Below are 19,626 nucleotides of genomic sequence, written 5' to 3' on the forward strand. Positions count from 1 at the left end.
TGCCAAGAAACCCCCAAACAGGGTCATGAAGAGTCTGAAAAATAAGACCAACAAGGAGAACAAACTTGAACAGAGAAGAGAAAGAAATCAGGGTTTCTAAAAGGCAGAGGTCATGAGAAAGTACATTGCGGGCAATGGGGACAGAGTGAAAAAACAGAGTTGGCAGATAAAGAGACGTGTACAAGTAATAGCAAGACTATTGGTCTTAAAATAGAATGCATGGAGGCAAGCAATATGAAATGAGGATGGAAGGGTAAGATAGAGATCGATAATTTTTTTCCTCTTTTAAAATTTTTAAAAATTTGTTTTAAAATATTTCATTTTCTCAATGACATGTAATAGCAATTTTCAACATATATTTTCTAAAATTATAAGACAGATGGGGACATGTTATGAAGTGCTTTAGGTGCCAAACAGAGGATTTTATATTTGACCCTAGAGATAATAAGAAGGAACTGAAATGTATTGAGTAGGAAGGTCACATGGTAAGATTTGTATTTTAGAAAAGTAATTTCGATATCTGTGTGGAAGATGAGTTGGGGTGGGGAGAGATGAGAGAGGAGACTATTGCAGTAGTCAAGGCATAAAGTGATCTGGGACTTGCAGTGAGATGTAGGCTATGTGACTAGTCAGGATGGTATAGGGATGAAAATTATTATGGAGGTAGAAATGATTAGCTTCAACAATGGATTAGATATTTTAATAGTGGGATAGATAGAAGGAGCTTTAAAATGCTAGGAATAGGAAATTAGCTCCTGGAGGGGACTGATTATTGTGTAGCCACTTCCTTCTTCCTCCACTAAGGATGATAATCTTAATGAAGTCTGAATCTGCTCAAAAGTGAGTCAACCCCTCCCAACTTTCTTCTTTGACTTTGAAATCCTCCCTCCTATTATAAAACTTAGAGACAGTCTTCTGTATACTAAATGGATAATTTATTTTTTTGGGAAAGAAAAATAGGGAGAGAGAGGGTTAGAGGGAAGAGATGGGAGGTCCCTTAATGCCTTTTCCCTATCAACTGCTGAAGGCTTTTTATCACAAAATCTCTTCAGAGAAATGGTTTGACTTTCCCCTAAAAAAAAGTGAATTTAAATCAGCAGAGGTCTTCAGTGGGCAAGAACTTCTTAGGCTTAGCGAGGTAGAAAGGGTATTGGAAAGCAACTCTCCTCCTTAGCTCTTGTCAGAGTCTCTGGTGAGAGTCAGTGAGTGAGTGAATGAGTGACCAGACTTAGCTCTGGTCAACAGTTTTTCTCCTCCTTTGAATCTTCCAATAGAATTCTCAAATTCTCCCTTCCTCCACTGGTTGAATGTTCCAATCTGCCTCTCCTGGTTCCATCTTCATTAAATTTCAAGTTTTACTCTGTTTTTGGCCATTCCTCCTAGATTACAATATGTAGTTTTAAGAACAAAGAAAAATTGAGGATGATGCTGAGGCATAACCTCAGGTGACTAGAAAAGTGGTGATGACAAATAGAAATAGGAAAGTTTTGAAGAGTGGGTTTTGTGGAGAAAAAGCATAAATTCAATTTAGATATATAAATCTGAGAGGCTTTTTGGACTTTGATTTTGAAGTATCCAATAGGCAGTTCATATGTGACTATTGAAATTGAGGCTAGTAAATCATGAGTTTCCTCTTCTCCCCTCCTCTTCATCTCATAATCCTGTGACATCATCCTTTATTATTTACTCCTTTATTCAAGTCTTTAATGAAGTGGCCTTTACCAAGATCATCCCCTGATCATATTCTTCCAGCCTATAGGGCAGACTAGGTTGGTTATATAAATCTGGGAGTCACCTGCCAAGATAATTGAGCCCAGGGGAACTGATAAGATCAAGTGAGGAAGAGGCCCTGGCAGAGCCTAAATTGAGAGAGGATGAGAAGGAGCAATCAGTTAGGTGCGAAGAGAACCAAGAAAGACCAATGTTACAAAGATCCAGACAGGGAAATCTTTAGAAGGAAAGAATTCTTAATAGTTTGAAATACTGTAAAGAGATCCAAAAAATGTAGATTGAGGAAAGGTCATTTGATTTGTCAATTAAGAAATGATACATAAATTTGGAAAGAGCAATTTCAGTTGAGTGATGAGGACACATGCCAGATTGAAGAGGCTTGGAATAGAGTGAAGGAAGAAATGAAGATACTGAATATAAACATTTTTCAAGTGATAGACTGAGAAAGGGAAAAACAATATTTGGGATAATTATGTATGGGGATATTAGCATGTAGTAAAAATTATATGAGGAAGAGAGAGACTTAGTATTGTTTTTTATGAGGAAAGAGGAAGAGAAAGAGAGAGAAAGAGAGAGAGAGAGACATACATCCAGACATAGAGAGGGACAGACAGAGACAAGAGAGATAAATTCAAAGACAGAGACAGGGAGCAGGGAGATACAGTGCAGTCAATCTACTGTATAATATGGAAAAGGATGGAATCAGGGATTGGTTTTCATAAAGAGAAGGATGATTTCATCAGAGTTGAATAAAGGAGGAGACCATGAGAGTGATGTTAAGGGATTATGATATGATGAAGAGGGTAGAGAAAACTCATGGTTTAATGACCTCAATTTCATCAAATTATTGATAGTATGGGAGACTTGAGCAGAGAAGAGATATTTTGGAACAGCTACTGTGGTGAGGAGATTAATTAGGAGTAAACTCATTGTCTTGCTTCAGTGAGGCCCAGGTGAGACTAAATAACAAAAAATTTTCAGGGGACTTAGCATAGTTTCATGATTTTCTCCAGTTCAATTTAAAACCATGAATAGGAGTGAAGGAAGAAAATGGTGGGAATAAACTAGTATCATCAGGATTTGGCAAAGCATTAATGGTGGTAGGACAAGTGAGTAAGGGATTTGACAACAGAGGATAGGGCAGAGTCGAAATGGTTAGCTAAGAGCAGATATTGGGAAGGTAGGAGAATGTAGTGTGAAAGGAAATTTAAATTGCCTTTGTTCTTTTTAACTTAATCAATCAAAGACTTGGACTTCCCCTCCCTCTGTTTTAATTTAATTAATCAGGGACCTGGTGGTCTCTTTACTACTGAGATGTGCAGAGATAGAATAGACCATGGTGAAAGGAAGTAGAAACCAGAGAGACAGGAAATGACATGGAAAAGGGCTTATAAAAAGCAAGATAGGAGAGCTAAAAAACCATTTTGAGTTGGTGATTCTATGTTGGTGGCTTTTTCTGAAAGAGTTCTTCTGAGTTGGTGCCTTTTGCTGAAAGAGGAGTTTGGCTTCCATGACTTCCTTGGATTGAGGAGATCCTGGCTGGAGACAATGGCTTTTTGGTTCTTCTGTCTTTGGTGGAATGCTCTCTTTGGTGAGACTCTCCAATTCTTCTTGTCAGAGATTGGAACTTTGTCAGAGGAACTAGCTAGATTTTAAAAGTTTTGTACAAACAAAACCAACCAGACCAAAATTAGAAGGGAAGCAACAAACTGGTAAACAAATTTTTATAACAAAATTCTCAGACAAAGATATACTTTCTCAAATACATAAAGAACTAAGTCAAATTTATAAGAAATCAAATCATTCCCCAATTGACTAATGGTCAAGGGATATGCATAGACAATGTTCAGATGAAGAAATCAAAACTATCAATAAGCACATGAAAAAGTGTTCTAAATTCCTCCTGATTAGAGAAATGCAAATCAAAACAACTTTGAGGTAACACCTTAAATTTAGCAGTGTGGCCAATATGAGAGCAAAGGAAAATAATAGATGTTGGAGGGGATGTGGCAAAGTTGGGACACTAATGCATTGCTGGTGGAGCTGTGAATTGATCCAACCATTCTGGAAGACAATTTGGAATTATGTACAAAGGGCTTTAAAAGAATGCATGCCCTTTGACCCAGTAATATCAGTACTAGGTTTGTATCCCAAAGAGATTAAAAAATGGGAAAAGATTGTTTGCAAAAAAATATTTATAGTTGTGTTTTTTGTGGTGGCAAAAAATTGATAAATGAGGGGATGTCCCTTAATTGGGGAATGACTGAACAAATTGTGGTATATGATGGTGATAGAAAATTATTGTGGTATAAAGAATTATGAATTGATGGAATTCTATAAGAACTGGAAAGACCTCCATGAACAGATACAGAGTTAAATAAGCAGAACCAGGAGAACATTATACACAGTAACTAAAACATTATGGGATGATTGAATGTAATTGATTTTGCTACTAATAGCAATGCAATGATCCAGGACAATTCTGAGGGACTTATGAGAAAGAATGCTCTCCACATCTAGAGAAAAACTGCAGGAGTAGAAATCCAGAAGAAAACATATTATTTGGGATTTTGGTTTTAAAAGATTATTATATTAAAAAATGAATAATAAGGAAATAGGTTTTGAGTAATAATATATGTATAACCCAGTGGAATTGCTTGTCAATTTGAGAAGGGGGAGGGGAAGAGGGGGAAAGGAGACAACATGAATTCTGTAACCATGGAGAAAATTTTAAAATAAAATTTAAAGTAAAAAAGTTATATGAATTTTTGATTTCCTAATGCACATAAAAGTCTAAAAATGTATTTTTTAAAAATTTAATTGAAAAAACTTCACTGTTAAAAAATGTTAACTATTATCCGAGCCTTCAGATAGTTCTAATCTTTTTTTCTAATATAAGGTCTTGCCTTGATGTTGATGGCTACTGACTGGATCAATCAGTGTGGTGGCCTTAGCTTTCAGTCTGTCTCAGCTTTTGATATGCTTTCCTCACAAACATTAATCACTTCTAGCTTTTGATTTAAAGTGAGAGATGTGCAACTAGTCAATGGAGCAGTCAGAAAAAGAGTACTTATTGATTAAATTCACTGTCTTTTATGGGTGTGGTTTGTAGCATCTCAAAACAATTATAATAATGACAAAAAAGATCAAAGATCACCATAATAGATATAAAATAATTAAAAATTTGAAATATTTTGAGAATTATTAAAATATGATATGGAGACATAATGTGAGCACATGCTGTTAGAAAAATGGCACTGATAGACTTGCTTGATGCAGGGTTGAAGCAAACCTTCAATTTGTAAAAAATGCAATATATTCAAAGCAAAAGAAAGCAAAGTGCAATAAAATGAGGAATGCCTAAAAGAAGAGGCCCAGGATGAAGACTTGGAAGACAGTGGCCTTATTGGGTAGGATATGGATGATAATCTAGCTAAAGAGATGGATAAATGAGCAGACAAGTAGACAGAACTAAGATCAAGTAGATTTACAGAAGTTGGGAGAGACTAGAGGATCCAGGAGAAGAGCAACAATGTCAAAATCTTTGAGGGGTCAAGAAGGATGAGGATTAACAAAAGATTATATTAAACTATTAAGAAAATTTTGGTAACCTTGAAATAAGAAGCTTTGGTTCTAATGGGATTATCAAATAGATTAAAGAGTTAAAAATTAAGTGGAATTTGAGAAAATGAAGGCAACAAATATAGAAATACTTTAAAATAGGAATTTCCCTGTGAATGAAAAGAATTAAGATAATGGGTTGAGGGGCTGATATTATTAAAAGGAAGAAGAATAGATGGATCTGGGTGTGTTCAAAGATAATGGAAAAGGCACCAATAGTTAAGATAACATTGAAGGTGAGAGCCAAAAGGAATGATTAAAGAGAAAAATTCTCTGGAAGAGTAGGGAGAAGGGTTAGAATGGAATCAAGGCTTTGTCAAGGACAAGAGCTACCCTTTTCTCAAAATCTAGAACAAAGGAAGAAAGGATGGGAAATAGAAAGAGTTTTTAATGAGTGGAGTAGGGAATAAAGGGGAAATTATGAGACAGATCCTCAATTTTCTCAGTAAAGTAAGAAGCAAAGTTCTCCACTGAGAAAAGGGAAAGAAAGGTAACTTGAAGGATGAAGATTAAGGAGAGATGTTTGAAAAATAAAAAGCTGTGTGGAATGAAAAAAGAGTCAATCAAGGAAGAAATAAAGAATGATATACCATAAGCAATCATAGAGATCATGAAGACAAAATGAAATAGTCCCCACCCTCAAGAAATTTACATTCTATAGGGGGAATAAAAATATACCCATTAGTTGCAAAATAGTACAACCAAAATAAATAATGGGCTTAAAGTGGGAAGAGAAACACTGATTAGTGAGATCTGTAAAGGTCTCATGTAGGAAGTGACATTTGAATTGAGCTTTGAAGGAAATTGGAGAGGAATCAGGTGAGATTCTGTAACAAATCTGTAGAGGAACCAGTTATCATTGTTGTCTGACTTTCTCTACAAATGGAATGAACTCAGAGGAAAAGAACTTGTAAATAATGGTGCCAGAGGCAGGGTATGAAAGTAGCAATGGTGAGTAAAGAGAATGTCTGCTTTTCTTCCTAACTCAGTGTGGCTGGGATTATAAAACCAAATTCACCCAGGATTAGAGAAAGTGGACAGGGTTTCAATGTCTTCCAGTGTCTTTTGGAATGCAATTATTTTCCCTGACAAGTATTTTGTCAATGTTAAATTGAAAAGCAACTGAAGTGGTTTGGAGACCCCTTAAAAGAATCCAAGAAAGTTTGGGAAAACTTTTGGGAGTCAGAGGAAGGGACTATGTTCAAATACATTGAGTCTAAAAGTAAGATTTCATCTTCTAGTCATTCATGTCCTTTGAAAAGATCTGATTACCATTTGGGAAGAAGATATTGTTTTGTGAGTTGTTATATGAAAGAGGTAACAAATAAGTGGCCCATGGGCCAACAATATTCCTGAGCACCTCATGAACCAGATTAAAATGTAATTGGAAAATTTAAACAAAACAAATAAAATCATAATAAAAGAGATAATATTACATTTAAAAACTAACTCAATATGGGACCTGAAGGGATGATTCTATTTGGATGAGTGATCCCCTTTTTCATTTAATTTGACACCACTGCTATAGACAATCACAGGATTTTGTCCTACCAGTTTAAGCTTTTGATAGCCATGAAGGATACAGGGATCCCACAGTCCTACAATGATAAAATGTCATGGGCTAGGACACATGAGTTTAAAACATCTTTAGGAATGAGATAGGAAGGTTGGGGATTGCTGTATCCATCAGCTAAAATGGATCTAATCTAAAAGTAATATATGACCATTGAGCTAGAGCTGGAAGGGACTTCAGAGGCCATCTATTTCAGCCCTTTTATTTTATGTATGACATAACTGAGGTGCTGGCAAGTTAAACATTTTTCCCAAGGTCAGGCTGGCGGTAAGTATAAGGGGTGGGATGAGAACCCAGGTCAACTGACCCTAGAATTAGTTCTCTTTCTACTATACTATAACAAGGGGATGTCCCTTACATAGATAACAACAACTTCCATGGCATTTGCACCAATAACTCTCCTGTTCTCAGCTCATTTGCCTTACTTGGGCCTATATTGGGTCTAACTGCTTGCTGAGAGATATAAATAAGGCAAATTCCCTAGTGCCAGGGGGGCCAAAGTTCTGAGATTGAGTCTAGGGACCAGGAAACTACTGATGTTCCTCTGCATTTTTCCTTGTCAGTTGAATCTCTCTAGCAATCCATCTCTTTCCCCTCAGGACTTTGGAACTGGAAAGATAAAGCCTATCACTGGAGAGTGTGCTTAGGCATGTAATACAAGAATTCCTCCAAAGAGAAAATCTATAGTGCTGGGAAGGCCAAGATGGAAAGGAAGTAGAGGAAGGAAGTGGCTAAAGCAGGGGTCCCCAAACTTTTTGAACAGGGGGCCAGTTAACTGTCCCTCATACCATTGGAAGGCTGGACTATAAAAAACAAACAAACTATGAACAAATTTGTATACTGCTGTCTGGGATAGCAGTGGCTGCAGAGCTGGCTGTGATGGGCCTGTCACACCTTGCACAGGCCCATTACTGCCACCACTATATGGGGCAGCAGTGCGGAATACACAGTGCGGAATCCCCTCCCCCAGATTGCTGCTAACCATGCTGACGTCTTCCATTGTGCAGCCACATAATCCTTTGAGCAGCGCCTTGTTCTCCTTCAGTTACTCTCAGAACAAGGCACCAAGCCAAATGGTTATATCACAGGAAGTAGTACTGTACATGAGCGATGCCATGCTTTGCAGCACCACCACACACAGTGCTCCTCTCACTGAACCAATGAAAGAGGTGCCCCTTCCAGAAGTGTGGTGGGGGCCGGATACATGGCCTCAGGGGACTGCATGTGGCCCGTGGGTCATAGTTTGGGGACTCCCAGACTATACGGAGTTTCCCTAACTCATCTCTTTGTAGACATGGAGGTTTTCCCTTCCTTTTTCTGTGGTGTGGGACTTGGGTTTTCATGTGGTTGCCCATTGCCCTTCCTGGGAAGACTTCATGCATGTAACAATAGCAGTTTCTTGAAAACTTGATGTTCTTGTGAAAAAGAGCAGTGACAATAGGGGGTTACCAAGGATCATGTTCCTAATCCACAGGGCCTTATTCCTTAGGGAGGGTGCCAGGCTGGTAGCAGCTACCTGGTGTCAGGACCAGTTTAGACATACATTTTTCCATCCCTGGGTGTTTGGAAGAAAAATTTTTTTTTTCCAAGGGGAGAATGGAAATAGCATATTTACTTTGTTTTAAAACCATTACCATCTGTCTTAGAATAGGTACTACTGATTCTAAGGCAGAAGAGCAGTAAGGGCTAGACAATTGGTGTTAAGTGACTTGCTCTGGGCCATATAGCTAGGAAGTGTCTGAGCCAAATTTGAACCCAGGTCCTCCTGATTCCAGGCCTGGTACCCTATCCATTATGCTACCTCACTGCCTCTAGCTTGATTACTCTTAATGTATCTTATTGATTTTACCATACATTTCTATTTTAAGTAAATTGACCTTTTCCAGAACTATAATGTAATAATGATGTGATCACTTATAGGGACTGATCCTAGGGAAAAAATTAAGAAGGGGAACAGGGGGTTAGAGCATCATTCAAGTACATTTAAGACCAAAACAGATGAGAATTGAGTATTTCATTAGGCTGGTACATTTATACAAAGTCATTTATGGTTCATGGCAGTGATCTTGGTTCTTTGAAAACATAATCAAGGACAGAAAAAAACCCATGAGTAAGCTATGGTATGTACTCTTGTCAATGGGTTATGAAGGATATGATGAATTCAAGGAATAATAAGAAAGGAACAGAAAAAGAAACAAGAATTTGGGAAAGATTGTAGTTGTCCTAGAGATGGGGACAACTTGACACTGTGGATTACAAAGTACTAGCAACTAGTTAAAAGATTAGGGGTAGGAGGAATGTGGGATATGAAGGAAATCTTATTAGTCTCATTTGTCCTTCAAGGTACACATAATTGGAAAAATACTTAGGCTGTAGGAAGAAAATAGCAGAAGGTCAGTTGTGGTTTATAGTCTCTTAGATTCCTGAAAAGAGTCCTATTTCTAGGACTATGTTTTATTTCATAGGTACTGAGAGTTCAGAAAAGTTAGCCAGCTTTTTCATACAAGAGTATAAACTAGTTTTGCTGTTCTATGAGATTTGGTACACTCCCTTAGGTGAATTTTTACTTTGAAAACTTTTATAGCCCTCTGTTGTCAGCCAGTCAATAAACTTTAATTAAGCACCTTCCATGTCCTAGGCACTAAGCTCAAGCACTGTAGACCAAATAAATTCCTACTACATTGTTACGCATACAAATTTAAACCATAGATATATGCAAGTGTGCAAGATGAGAATATAGAATTAGATTTGGACTGAGAAAGGAGAAAGATCTTATTTCAAATCCTGGTTTCAAATCAAAGAAAGGAAAAAGATAGTTCCTGCTCTCAAGGAGCTCAGAGTCTAATGATGCTGTTGTTGCTGTTATTAATTTAACATAAGTAATAACAATAAACTCATTTATCTAACGTCTTAAGGTTTGCAAAGTAATTTTCCTATAGTATCTCATTTGATTTTCATGACAAGCATTTTAAGTAGGAATGAAGAAATTGAGATTCAGAAAGGGTAGATGATATGGCCTGAAACATAACTAGTAAGTGTAGTGGTGGCATTTGAAAACAGGTCTTTCTGATTCCAAAAGTAATATTCTGTTCTTCATGCAACTCTGTTAAATGTATGCTTTTTGTGCATATTAAACAATTGCAAAAATCTGTGGTTAAAAAGTATGTATAACCAATGTCCCAGGAATTAATTTGCTCTGTAGAAATATGGGTATGAACTGGAGATTACCAATGTCACTAGGCGTCTGATTCTGACAGTGTGTGTGTGTGTGTGTGTGTGTGTGTGTGTGTGTGTGTGTGTGGTGGGGGTGCATGAGTGCATGTGAGCATAGATAACTATTGATATTGTTAAAGAACAGGAGAGAAAGAAAATATGTGAAATGTTATGAAATGAGAGCTGGACTGGGAAATCTATCCTTTTTAATTGGAGATTCATTGGCCCTCTGATTTTGCTAATTTGGGAATTGATTTGGAGATTATAACATTCATTGATTTATCTTCTTAAAACTGACCAGGATAGAATAATCTATTTTAGCTTTTAATTTAATTGTGCTGACTGACTATATGATTTTGGTGCTCTTATGAATCAGAGTACACCATAAGTTTGTCCCTTGATACCTCCTTGGAGGTCATTCCAAAGGAACTAACAATGAAGCATAAGCTCTAACAAGTTCTATGATGCTGAACTTTAAATGTATCCTTAAGGTCAGAATGAATGCTGTCCAGAAATTAGCCTAGGTAAGAAAAGTGTGGCTCATCACAAGAAGTTGGCTGCTAGATGAATTCTTGGTCCACAGTCACCCATAAATAAAAGAAAACTTCAATAGGACCTTTAGTCTAGTGCAATCTCTCTACTTCCACAATGAAAATGATGAAATGTTAAAAAAGGAGTAGAGAAAGATGAGAAGGTGCTCAGTTTCACAATATTTTTAGACTAGCTATAAACATTAACTTAACTGTACACATTCCCTGTAGGATCTTTGTTCTGTGATCAATGAACTAACATTTCAAAGAAATGACCCAATATTGATATTTTCATGTAGCAGTCCAGCCCATAGGTATTGTGGAGAGATAACGATTGTGAGTGAGCACATGGCCATTCTGCACATGGCAATGAACTCTATTCCCAGCGTGGCTGAAGTTAGGGAGTGAAACCTTGCTTCCCTTTGTCTCACTCACCTGAGGATAATAACCCCACCTTCACCTTGTCATAATTTGCAATTATCCAATGGCAAGACACTATGTAACTCATCTATATGTATTGAGGCATCATGTAACTTATCAATATGTATTGAGTTCATTTGTGTATCAAAGAGAATAAAAGAAAGGGATGCAGCCAGCTCCTCCCACTTCGAGGACATCGACAGGTTTGCCCTACAGACCAACTTCTCCCCTTTCTCTCTCTCTCTCTCTCTCTCTCTCTCTCTCTCTCTCTCTCTCTCTCTCTCTCTCTCTCTCTCTTCTCTCTCTCTCTCTCTCTCTCTCTTTCTCTCTCTCTCTCTCTCTCTCTCTCTCTCTCTCTCTTTCTCTTTCTCTCTCTCTTTTCCTATGCTAATACCTAGCATTGTCTAACTCTTTCAGTCTCTAATCTCTCTCCCTACTGAGCTAGTATTATCCTCTGACTAGTGCAGTGTTGAATTGGGATCACTGGATGAGAATAGCCTTAAAAGTAATGTCCAGTGGTCGGAGCATGGCTGTGGCTCCCGAATATTAATGATAATTGATTACTGACTCATTACTCATATCTCAAAGATCGGCTCTTTCATGCCCTTCATGGGATTCACAAACTTCTATCCCTTTTCTATTTTCCTATCATAAAGCTTCTCGATGGCCAGGAGGCTTTATTTCACAATAAAATCCAGAATACAAATGAAAGTTAAATTAAATGGAAAGTTCTTCTGGAAGAGATTAGGAATTTCATAGGATCATTGATTTAGAGCTAGCAGAAATCTTCAAGGTCATCTGGCTCAATCTTTAATTTTGCAGACAAGGATACTTCAACAGCATCCTTGTTCAAGGAAATACAGTAAGAGGTAGAACCAGGAAAAGAACTGAGGTCTTAGGGTTCCAAACTGAGCATGCTTTCCACTAGGTTTCATCATGTATGAAATGCCTATAAAGCACCATTTCATGGAATATATTTAGACATTACAACATGAAGTGCTCATGAGAACATGAGTAAAAAGACCACCATGAAAATAATGGCAACTTCTATTACAACATTTATCTAGGTTTCTTGCTTTTTACTCTGCTATTGAAATAACTGGATCTTCAGAAAATATGTTCTAGGAGGCCTAATCTACTAAATTTGAAGCTCTTGATTGGAAGTGAACATCAAGGAGCCAAGAAGCTGGCTATGATGGGCAATGGGGAGGCATGTTGGGCATGATGAAATCTGCTAGATACAGTGGACCATAAAGTGGATAAAACAAAGGCAAAATTCCCAAATCACAAGAAAGGCTAAAGGTAATATACTTAGGACAACTACAAATTTCTGCCTGGTATATTAAAATAAATGGAAAAAAGTAAAAATATTGAACTTTATTATCATCATTTCTTATGAAATTATTACTACCATAAATATTTCTCTACAGGAAAGAGGCTAAAAGTATCCAAATACTATCTTAGCCAACATTTGCCAGGCAGAATGAGTTGGGATCCAAGGGTAATGCTGGTTTCAAATATGAACATATTTGTAATAAGACACTCTGGAAGAGGATAAGGGAAGATTAGAAGGAACATAATGTTATAAAATAGAAAAAAGCAGGTGCAATAAAAATAAAGCTAAAGAGGGCTTGACATGAGATCCAGTAAGTAATGCCATGAAACAATAAATAGACAAAAATGAAAAAAGAACAACCTACCAGTTTCTCTAATGCTTTGTTTTTATAGCCAATGTAGTGCAGCTACAACCTTTGCCCTCTCATACCTCAGGCCCCAAAGTATTATATAAAGGAATAGAAGTGACACTTGAACAAACAGTGGAGAATGGCTACCACAGATCAAATATGGCTAGAGAAAATTCATATTGAAAAGTTACTTAATATTGAAAGAATTAGTGGTTTGTTTTTGGAAAATCTCTCAGGAAAAGGAAGATGTAAACTTTAAAGAATGATGTGAAAATCTCTCAGGAAAAGGAAGATGTAAACTTTAAAGAATGATGTGTACTAACTATTGTGTTTTTCCTTTGGTGATTACAAAAAATTTTGTAGCAAGACACAGCTTAAGGGCAGTTTCACATATCTGTTAATATCATACAGCATTCCTTGCCAATGCAATCACAGAGATGACTTTAATGGTAAAATTCTTGCTTTTTAAATTCAAATGAGTCATAAAATGAAAACAGGCCTACCCAATGTTTCTGCTTCTGCTGTGGAGGATATTTTTCATGCAATCAAGTGAAAGATGGATGTTCCTATTCGTGGATGGTATTGTTTTAATTACACCAAGTGTCACAACATTAAAGGACCTCTCTCCTCAATGTGATCCTTGATCATAATTATGAGGTGATCGATAAAAAGTAAGTCCTCACAAACACTTTTTTTGCAATAGCAAAGACCTGGAAACAAAGCAGATACCTATCCAGTGGAAAGTGGCTAAACAAATACCAGTACACAAACATATGGAATATTGTAGTCCTTCAAGAAACAGTGCATATGATAAATATAGAGAAATATGTAAAGACTTACATGAACTGATGCAGAACAAAGTAAGCAGAGCAAAGGAATCAATATCCACAATGATTATAGAATTGTAAATTGAAAGAACAAAGCCAACAAAATAATTGGAAAATTACAAAGCACTTAGATGGCTGCAAAAAAGGGATATGAGAAGAAATGCCTTTCCATTGCAGAAGTGGTAGCTCCATGAGAACAAAACATTGCATATGTACTTGCATCTACATTAGACTTAAAAAAATTTTTAGATAGCATTTGTTTTTATATTACTTAAATTTCCCCCTGTATTCTTCCTTCTCTTCTTTTCTGTCCTAATGGACCATCCTATAAAACAAGAATTCTCAGAAGAAAAAGAAGAGAAAAAAATAGTTCACTAGCCACTCTTTTTCCAGGTCATATTTAGTTATGAATTTTGATATAGAGGGACCTTAAGAGGTCATCTTTTTTAGATAAAGGGTGAGGACCAGCCAAGCTGAAAAAACAGAAAAGTAGCCAGTGGATCGTATGTATATAGTTGAAGTGGTGACAATATTTTAACCTTTCTCTGAATAGATTTGATTTAATACAATATCATAATTATGTATTAGCAGGCTAAGTATACAAGTTGAAAGAGAAAAAAGGAAATATTTATTTCAAACAGAACAGTGGATATAAATCATAGATTAAGGGGTTCAAATGATCTGAGAAGACATGTAGTACAAACTACCTAATTTTGTAGGTCCTTGGGCCCAGTAAAAAGTGATTTTTTTTCAAGGTCACATAGGAAACAAGTGACAAAAATAGAATTTGAACCCAGTGCCCCTGATTCCAAATTTAGTTGGCAACTATGAGTTGGCACTCTTCTGAAAGCTATTTTTAGTACCACACAATTTTGATCTCTAATTTTCTTCAGATTTTGAAATCCAAAGGGTTAAGGGAAGGAGAATGAATTGCATTATTATAAATTTGACTTATTTCTCTATATATTTGAGAAATTAGCTTTTATCAGAGAAATTTGTTGTAAAAATTTCCCCTCAGTTTTCGCCTTTCTTTCTAATCTTTGCTACATTGATTTTGTTTGTTTAAAACCTTTACAATGTAATGAATTCAAAATTATTCATTTTACATCCCATAATATTCTCAGTTTCTTATTTGATCATAAATTCTTTTATCCATAGATCTGATAGGTAAACTATTTTATGCTCCCCTAATTTGCTCATGGTATCACCCTTTAGGATTAAATCGTTTACCCATTTTGGGCAATAGAAAGGAATATACTCTTTTCTCAGCAATTTATAGAACCTTTTAAAAAACCAACTATACAACAGGGCATAAGAACCTCATATCCAAAAGCAGAATATCAGAAATATTAAATGCATATTTTTATACCATAATGCAACAAAAATTATACTCAACAAAAGGCATCAGAAAGAAAGACTAAAGATTTATCAGAAACTAAACAATCTTATCCTAAAGAACAGACAGGTCAAAGAACAAATCATAGAAATAATCAACAATGTCATTAATGAAAATGATGACATTGAGATGACAACACCTCAAAATTCATGGGATGCAGTCAAAGTGGTACTTGGGGGGGGGAAATTCATATCTCTTAATGCTTACATCAGCAAATTAGAAATAGAGTAGATCAATGAATTGGACATGCGACTAAAGAAACTAGAAAAAGAACAAATTAAAAATTTCCAATTAAACACCAAATTAGAAAATCTGGAAAATCAAGGGAGAGATTAATAAAATTGAAAATAAAAAAATATTGTACTAATAAATAACATGGAATCAGTTTTATGAAAAAAAATAAGTAAAATAAACAATTGATTAACTTGATTGGAAAAAAGGAAGAAGAAAACCAAATTTCTAGTATCAAAAATTAAAAAGGTGAAAACACAATCAATGAAGGAGAAATTAAATGGATTATTAGCTGTTATTTTGCCCAGCTAATATGATAAATCTGACAATTGAAGTGAAATTGATGAATATTTACAAAAATATAAAATATCTAGATTAACAAATAAGGAAATAGACAACCCCACCACAGAAAAACAAATTGAACAAACCATTAAAGAACTTTCTAAGAAAAAATACCAGGGCTAGATGGTTTCACAAGTGACTTCTACCAAACATTCCAAGAACAACTAACTCCACTATGACATAAAATTATTTAAATTCTATGTTCTAAATGAGGAAGAAGTAAAACAGAGAAAGAAAACTATAGATCAGTCTCCCTAATGAACATTGATGCAAAAAAATTAAATAAAATACTAGTCATGAAATTACAACATTATATCACAAGAACATAGACATGATCAAGTGAATTTTATATCAGGAATGCAGAGATGGTTCAATATTAAGAAGACCATCAGCATAATTGACCATACCTATAACAAGACCAACAGAAACTACATGATTATTTCAATAGATGCAGAAAAAGCATTTGACAAAATACAATACCTGTTCCTTATAAAACATTAGAAAGCATTGGAATAGAGGGAACCTTCCTTAGAGTAATAAAGGGCATCTATTTAAAACCATCCACAAGCATTATTTGTAATAGGGATAAACTAAAACCTTCCCAATAAGAACAAGGGCAAAGCAAGGATGCCTATTATCACCACTATTATTTAATATTGTAATAGAAATTCTCACTACAGTAATAAGGGCCAAAAAAGAAAATAAAGAAATTAGAACAGGCAATGAAGAAACAAAGTTATTGCTCTTTGCATATGATATGGTGGTATACCTAGACAACCCTAGAGAATCAACCAAAAAACAAATAGAAATAATTAGAAACTTCAGCAAAGACACAGGATACAAAATAAAACCATATAAATCATCAGCATTTCTATTTACTACTAACAAAATCCAATAGCAGGAGATAGAAAAGCAAATTCCATTTAAAAAAACTCAACAACATAAAATACCTGGGGGTATACCTACCAAAAGAAACCCCCAAACTATATGAATACAATCACAGAACACTTCACACAAATAAAGTCAGACCTACACAAGTAGAAAAAACCCATTCATTACTCATGAATAGACCAAACCATTATAGTGAAAATGACAATCCTACTTAAATTAATTTACCTGTTCAGTGCCATAACAATCAAGCTACTCAAAAGTTCTTTCATTGAGCTAGAAAAAAGTAACAACAGTGTTTATCTGGAAGTACTAAAGGCCAAGAATATCAAGGGAATTAAGGATGTAAAAATAGACTTGAACTCAGGACTTCAATCCCCACAAGCCTTTGCTCCACTTCCCCAGAATGCTTTGTAATCTCACTTGGGCCAAGATCGAGAAGGGATTTAAGCTGATTGCAAAGGCTTTTAAGCTTTCTTTTTGGACTTCCATTTTGGAGCAGAGGTGTCTCTTCCATGATGTGAGGTTATTTTGTCTAGGCCTCTGGCCTAGGCACATGTTTTTTCTTATTCTGTATTTTCTTTTATCCTTAATCTTCAATAAACCTCTAAAAATATAATACTCCTTGCAGAGAGAAACTAATTTCTACCTGCCTCAGTCTCCCCTAAATTTTAATCTTTATATAGGGAAAAAAAAACCCTCTCAATCTTCTGATTTCTTTTCTGATCTTTAGTTCAGCTTTTAATATCTAGTGCCTAAAATTTTTTTTAAGCCACGTTTCTCTGGTCAAGGTTTTTAGTTTTTACCCTTGCAAAGCTGCTGCTTGTTCCAGCCATTAGATAACTCCCCCACTCAGCCACTTCTGCCTGCAGGCATTCAGCCCCCGATCCAGACCTGTTCTGGATCTGGATCGTGAGTTCCTGCCTGCAGCCCTGATTGTCTTCACCTGGTACTCTGGCTCCTGGCCCTGCGCACCCTGGTGGCCCACTCAGGCTCTGTCTCCTGCTCCTGGCCTCTCACCTGGTGCCCGATCTCCCGGCCCTGCCTGACCCACCCAGCCGGCTCATCACCCAGATCCTTCGAGCAGATCGCACAGGACCAGCTGGTAACTATTGGCCACGTGGGCGGATGGTGGTGGGGGAGAGAGAAAAAAGGGAGAGGAGAAGAAACAGATTTTTCAAGCAGGAACTTAAAAAGCAATGGGCTATTTAAAAGGATACCTTTTGACTGTTGTGGTGATTTCATTGATTTCACCTGTGTGCAACCTTTAACTTTGAAGGGGCAAATGGGTGGCTCAGCAAACTGAGAGCCAGACCTAAAGACATGGGGTCCTGGGTTAAAATCTAGCCTCAGATACTCCCCAGCTGTGGGGCCCTTAACGCCCATTGCTTAGCCCTTACCACTCTGCCTCCTGATAATAGACATTTAAATGGATAATTAAAAACAAACAAACAAACAAAAACCCCCAAGGAACTTTGAAGAGACTAAAGGCTATATTCTAAGGCATTTCAGTCTCCAATGGTTTATAAAAAAATCTCTGTATTCTATTGCATTTTTCCTGATTGTTTTGTTTAAGATATAACTTTTTGATTTTAAGTTCATATATTACTGGATTCAATATTATTCTGTTATACTGTTCATTTAATGTACTGAGTTTTAAAATTCTGTTGTTTTTCCCCTATAACTGTGCTGAACAAATATTATTGAATAAGCCCATATATGAAAAAACAGCTTTTTTCTATTTTGCCGAGGATAGATGGACTTCAGAACTGGTTACAATTGCTATAACAACCTTGGAAAATTCAATATGCTAAATATCTCAATGATTTTAAGGGTTTTTAAAATATGATTTTTGTAATTTTTTTTAACAATCTCTGGTCATTTTTGCCTGCCCCTACCATGAGGTAAGGCCCATTACAGTAGCTGAAGTGAAATTTATTTATAACCCCCAACCTTCCTGCATTTCTAAATATGTGAATGGAAGTTGGGGCAGTTAATCTCAGGGCATTTGGATCCCTAAAAAGCCTCCAAAAAAAGGAGCACCCCTTTATTTATACTCTTCAGCTCATTACTTTACTTGCACCATAATGATATATAGATTTCTTGATTATGTTCTTAACCCAAGATGAGTTTTCTTTGTTTAAAAATATGTTTAAATACCAAGGTTGAAAGATTGCTACGTTTGTAAAAATTGTGACAATTATCCATCAATTCATAGGCTCTATAATGTCATACAGCAACTTATGTGAAATATGATAGTGTGATTGTTTGCTATTGTAATTAATTGGGCTATTGAGAATTTTGGGGATATTGATATCTACATATTTGTACTACTGTTCAATTCATTTGCCTCATACTTACAGTGGAGCATGGCCAGATATTAAGAGGAAATGGATCTCATTTTTTGGTGAGAAAGCCTTGTATTTTATATTTTCTTAGCTGACACAGAGTGTCAATGATTATAAGCTACACTTTTGAATTTTTTAAAGCTCTTTTATTATTATATTTTTCTTGCATGTGCAATATACTTTTTTAGTTTTTTAATTTTTTTCTCTCTTTTTTATATTTGAAGCACATGTCACCAGTATTAAGATTTTTTTTAACCTTTTGATTTTTCAGTACTACAAGTTTAAGATACATTTGCTAATGCATGCCCTAAAAAGCTTGTGACTATAAAAACAATGCCACTAATTATTTAAATAAAATATGGGACTTTGCTTAATGATTCTGTCTGATTCCAGGACAAGATATACACACAAGAGCCATTGGACAGGGCCAAAGAAAACCCAATACAGGATGGATTGATGCACTTCTAGGCCAATACAAAGGTTTTGAACCTAGTGTGAGACTTGGGGTTGCGACATTTGACTTATGTTAAGATGTAGGCCTTCCTTGTGTCCACACTCACTCTGAAGATACTCACAGACGAGTATCCCAAAAACCTTGGCTTATAATCTGGTCCCCTTTTCTGCCTTTCATAGTGTGGTACCTTTCTGTAGTCCTGGCCACTGACTGGGTAAATGCATCATTGCTTCGATCATTTTAATTGGGCCTTGATTCAAGGACCTGTTATAGATTTAGTTTTCCTTTACTTGGAATTTTTACACATAAGACTTTGATAGTCTATATTTTCATCCAGAAATTTTTCTTTTCTTTTGGATTTTTCTGA

The sequence above is a fragment of the Monodelphis domestica genome, chromosome 1 (genome assembly GCF_027887165.1).
Source record: "Monodelphis domestica isolate mMonDom1 chromosome 1, mMonDom1.pri, whole genome shotgun sequence".
Classification (NCBI taxonomy): domain Eukaryota; kingdom Metazoa; phylum Chordata; class Mammalia; order Didelphimorphia; family Didelphidae; genus Monodelphis; species Monodelphis domestica.